This window comes from Orycteropus afer, unplaced genomic scaffold (assembly GCF_000298275.1).
Source record: "Orycteropus afer afer isolate SDZICR_OR568_19922 unplaced genomic scaffold, OryAfe1.0 scaffold00154, whole genome shotgun sequence".
NCBI lineage: Eukaryota > Metazoa > Chordata > Mammalia > Tubulidentata > Orycteropodidae > Orycteropus > Orycteropus afer.
This window is the reverse complement of record NW_006921741.1, coordinates 6,923,689-6,929,309: the sequence shown is the minus strand read 5'-3', so window position 1 is coordinate 6,929,309 and position 5,621 is coordinate 6,923,689.

Below are 5,621 nucleotides of genomic sequence, written 5' to 3'. Positions count from 1 at the left end.
ACTCACAGCGACCCCTCCTTGGGTTTCAGAGGCAGTATCACTATGGAAGTAGATTGCCCAACCTTCCTTCTGAGGAGTGGCTGGTGGGTTTGAACCTCCAGCCTTCTGGTTAGCAGTCAAGTGCCTTAGGCACTATGCTACCTGAGCTCCTCATTATTAATAGGGTGATTAAAAAAAGAAGTGAAAAGTTATAATCCTACCTCTGTCTACATTTGCCTAGTTTCCCACTCCCACATTAAAAAAAAAAAAAAAAAAAAGAACCCATGCTATTAGCTTCTTTTTTTATCCTTCCAGAGACTTTTTTTTATGCATATACATATATTTTTATATATAGGTTGTTTTTACACACATAGTACTACACTATAGATTGTTCTGCCCTTGGCTTTTTTTCACTCACCAATATTTCTTGGTGATTTTCCATTTCAGAACTTGGAGCACTTCCTCATTCTTGGTAAGTGTTGCCTAATGTTCCACTCTGGCTGATCCAGTCCTATACTGGTGGTCATTTAAATTGTTTTAAATCTTTTTCTATTATGAATAATGCTGCAGTGATAACAATCATGTACACATATTACTTCTCATGAGTGTGAGTACATCTGAAGGATAATTTCCTTGAAACCTAACTGTTGGTACAACAGGTATATGAATTTATATTTTCACACATCTTGGCAAGTTGCCCTCCATGGGAGATGGACACCCACAATGTATAAGTGTGCCTGTTTCTCCTCAGCTTCATCCATATTTGATGACAAACATTTGAGCATTTGGTGATCGGAGAGAAGAAAAATGTTATCTCAATGGAGTTATAGTTTGCATTTCTTACATTTGAAACTGAGCATCTGGTAATTTCTAGCATAATGTCTGGCATGTGGCAGACACCAAATATATGTATGGATATAATATAAACATATGTATTTTACAGTTGTTAGGTGCTGTCGAGTTGGTTTCAACTCATAGTGACCCTGTGTATAACAGAACAAAACACTTCCTGGTACTGCACCATCCTCACAATCGTTGCCATGCTTGAACCCATCGTTGCAAGCCACTGTGTTAATCCATCTCATTGAGGGTGTTTCTTTTTTTTTTTCCTGACCCCCTACTTTATCATGTGATACCTTTCTTCAAGGAAAAGTCCCTTCTGACAACATGACCAAAGTTCATGAGATAAAATCTGGCCATTTCTGCTTCTAAGAAGCATTTGGGCTGTACTTGCTCCAAGACAGATTTGTTCTTCTTTTAGCAGTCCATGGAATATTCAATATTCTTTGCCAACACCACAATTCAAATGTATCAATTCTTCTGCGGCCTTCCTTATTCATTGTCTACCTCTCACATGCATATGAGGTGATTGAAAATACTATGGCTTGGGTCAGGCACACCTTAGTCTTCAAAGTGAGCAGATTTGTCCAATGGAATACATCATTTGATCTCTTGACTGTTGCTTCCATAGGCGTTGATTGTGGATCAAAGTAAAATGAACTTCTTGATGACTTCAATCTTTTCTCCATTTATTATGATGGTGCCAAACATGTGTAAGGCAGAAACCTGTCAGAGAAGGAAAACTAAAATATTTTCCACTGAAAGGAGCAATAAACCAGGAAAACAAAAACCAAAAAACCCACTGCCATTGAGTTGATTCCCACTCATAGTGACCCCCATTGGGTTTCCGAGGCTGTAAATGTTTACAGAAGTAGATTGCCCCGTCTTCCTTCCGCAGAGTGGTTGATGGGTTTAGGACTGCCAGCCTTCTGGTGCTAACCAGAAGTCAGTTGCCTTAGGCACCATGCCACCAGAGCTCTTTAAAAGGAGCAATAGAAAAGTAGTAAGATTGCACCCTGTCAAAAAGTGGAAAACTTGCAAAACCTGGAAAAACAAGGCAGCCCCATTGAGTTCTGGCTCTCTAGGTTTCACTGTATAGTAATACACAACATGCACATGCATTACACATGTTACATGTGTGTATGTATTAATATAAAATAAACATATACATTATATATGAAAATACGTATTTGTTAAATGAATGAAAATACTGATGATCAAAGAGTTCAAGTGATCTAAGAACACACAGCTTATAAGTAGAGACTTTCTGCCACCAAGTACAGTATTCTTTTTCTATTCTTCTATTCAACCTCACATCTCTAGGGTAGCCCAGAAGGAGGAAGAAAAAGGAGCTGTCACTAAAAAAGAGCAGGTAGAATCTTTGCTCTCTTTTGCTATCAGTTTTACTGTTGACATAGTTGATATCATGCCAGGTGTTCTATTCATCAGTGTCCCTGGGTGGTACAAAGGGTTAATAAAGCACTCAACTGTTGACCAAAAGATTGGAAGATTGAGTCTACTTGGAGGTGTCTTGGAAGAAAGGCCTGGTGATCTTCCAAAAAATAAAAATTGAAGACTCTGTGAAACACAGTTATACTCTGACACACATAGGGTTCTCTGCCTCAATTCTAAGCCACTTAATAGATGGACTAGAGTAAGCCAGAGGAAGAGTGACATGTCAGCTGTTTATAGATAAGCATGGCTTATCGTGGCAATGCTGAACTCCAGAATAAGACACACTTTTCATAGATAGCCCTGATAGTCATAAGCCACCCCACAGACATGGAAGAAGGGAGACAGTAAGCTTTCTGAGAGCTTCTGATGAATAAAGGGGAGAGGAAAGGGCCCAGCTATGAGTGCCTGGTCCTTTTCTCAGATTCACCAATCAGAAATCGGAAGTACAACCCCCAATGGGGGTCCTTGCACTTGTAAACAAACCGGTTCACCCAAACGTACACATACAGGGAGAAGCAGAGGCAAAAGTTAGGACTCCCAGGAAAGGTAGTTTCAGGTGCCTTGGTTCTGACTTCTCAGCTTCTGCTTCTGGTCTTTCTTGTGAAGTTCAGCCATAATTTTTATACTTGAGTTCTCTCAGATAGACCACCGTCTTTATAATGACAAATCTTTTTTTATTTAAACTCTTTCATGTGGATCATGTTAGTAGTAACCAAGGACTCTTTACTGAGACTTCCTCATACAATTGTTGTGAAGTCTAAGCAGAAAAATGAATGTAGGTTTCCTAGCAGTGGACTCAATGTATGTTTAGTTTTATTTATTTTTTGATGGGAGAGGGCATAGAGCAAATCTCGGAGCCTCTGGCAGTCAGTTCATTTCCAGTTTGAACACGACACCAAACAAACATCAACATCTTAGGAGTTCTACTTGAATGTCACAAAACCTTAAAAAGTAGTATATTCACTACTGCCTTTGCTATGAAAACAATGCTGACTATGTTTGTCTATCACAGGCTAGGAAGACAGTGTGGTTTAGTAGCTAGAGGCAGACACACCAAGGTAGTAATTCAGGTTCCAATACCTATCAGCTGGGAAGTTTTATAAAAGTCATCCCCTCTCTGAGTCTAACTCTTCTCAAGTGTAAAAGAAAAACCTAATCTAAGTGGTGGTTTTAAGTGTTAAGTGTGCTCCTGGCACAGCAAGTTCACAGTAAATGGTAGTTATTATAATATTCTCAGTCTCCACAAGATGGGTCAGGAGAAGACAAAGAACTTTATAATTTGGTGTTAAAAGAGTTTCTTCTCTGAGAAATTGATATGCTTCCTCCTTCCTGATGAAAACGACAGGCCTGATTATGTTTCCCCTTTCTGTGTTGATGCCAGTGAGTGCAGAACCAGTTTAAAAACTTCAGCATAGCAACCTTGTTACCATTATGGTTGACATATTTGTAAACCCTTTCCCTTGGCTCTTGTTTACTACTGCTAACCTTGTCAGCCAGTGAGAAGATGATCTAGGTGACCAGGCTGGGGCAATGGGTGTGTGAAACACACACACACACTTCAGTTAAGCAGTTATTTTTTTCAAGGCAATTCCTACTCGGGTGATTTCCTGCCAAGAGAAAATGTAAATCACTTTTCAGTCTATCCAGGGGCTCAGCAAACTGGTCCAAGAGAAATTTAATCTGGCCCTCCATAACAGAAATTGGGCAGCCAGCCAACCAACTTTTTTTTTTTTTTTTCAGTAGTAGTATAAAGCAACCATTTTATTATGCTCTCAGATTATGTGGATCATGGACTTGGAAAGGGCAGTGTCTTGTCTCTGTTCCATGGCATTTGGGTTCTCAGAGGAGAAGGCTCAGAGACTGAGGAGACTTGTGGCCAAGTACTTATGTCATCTGGAGATATTTTCTCAACTGTGGTGTTTGATACTTCAAACTTCAGCTGCGACATCAGCTGGGCTATTGGCCAGACACCTATGTGTGTGCTCTCCATGCAGCCTGGACTTCCTCACAGCATGGCCGATTCCTGGTAGGCAGACATCTTAGGAGAAGTCAGTGTTCTAAAAGTGAGTGTCCCTGTGGACTGGGCAGAGACTGCACACCATGTGTGGCCCAGCCGTGGAGTCACACACTATCACTGCCACAGCTTTCTGTTGATACCAAGTGAGTTAAGAAAATCATCCAGACTCAAGAAGAAGGGTAAAGACCCACATCTTGACAGGAGGAACACCAAGGAATTTATAGATATGCTTTCAAAGTGCGCTGTATAGATCTCGATGACTCTGAAGCCATCTCCCCCTCATTTTCCCTCCCCTCCCCTCAGTAAGTCCTGTTCTTTGCTGGCAGCACACAATGAAGCCTGAACCACTGAGAAGCAACTTCCCTGCCCATCTCTGCATTAGCAAGAGCTCCATAAATAGATAAAATTATGACACACAGCTTTGAGACATTATTTCCCAATCTCTGAAGATTTTATTTTCAAGTATTTGTTGCTTTACAGTTTACAAAGAGTCTGTTTGTTCATGGTTAGAATCACAAAGAATATGACTGGTGGCATCTACAGTGGAAGGGGAAATATCCCCTAAACATCAGGCTTACCAGCAAGTTAAATCTGCAGGAATTGATTATGTTCAGAAATATTTTTGTAGAAGCATCAAAATTCCATAGCCTCATGAATTTTTGGCATGTTTTTCAAGTCTTGGCAAGCCTCTTTTTTTCTGTTTCATTGGTCTGTTTATCTGTTTTTGTGCCAGCATCCACTTACCCACTTTTTTGTTACTGTGGACTTATAGACTATTTTAAAATTCAGTATTTCCAAATTTCTTTTAAGGGTAATTTTGCTATTCATAGACCTTTATTCCTCAATAGATGTTTTAGACTAGTTTTTCTTTTCTTTTTTTTTACTTTCTCAAAAAACAGAGGAATTTTAATAGGGATTGTATCTAATTTATTTGTAGATAATGACTGATACTCTACTGAGAAACCCAGCGGAATCTCCCTAACCTATCAGAACTAAAGGAGGATCCAGCAAAGTTTGCAGGTGCAAAGTCAGTCTGTACAAACCAATGGCATTTCTTACACAGTCCACTAGAAAGTATAATCACAATAAGAGACTTCTGGCAGCAAGAGAAAAAAAAAACAGTTTAGGAATTAACCTAACCAAGAATTCCTTTCAAGATTCTCCTTGTGCTTGACAATGCACCTGGACACTCAAACACTTTAGATGACCTTCAGCCCAATGTAAAGGTCATATTTTTTTTACCCACCAACACCACATTGCTACCTCAAGCCAATGGATCAGAGAGTCATAGCCTCATTTAAGGACTACTGTTGTTGTTATGTGCCATCGA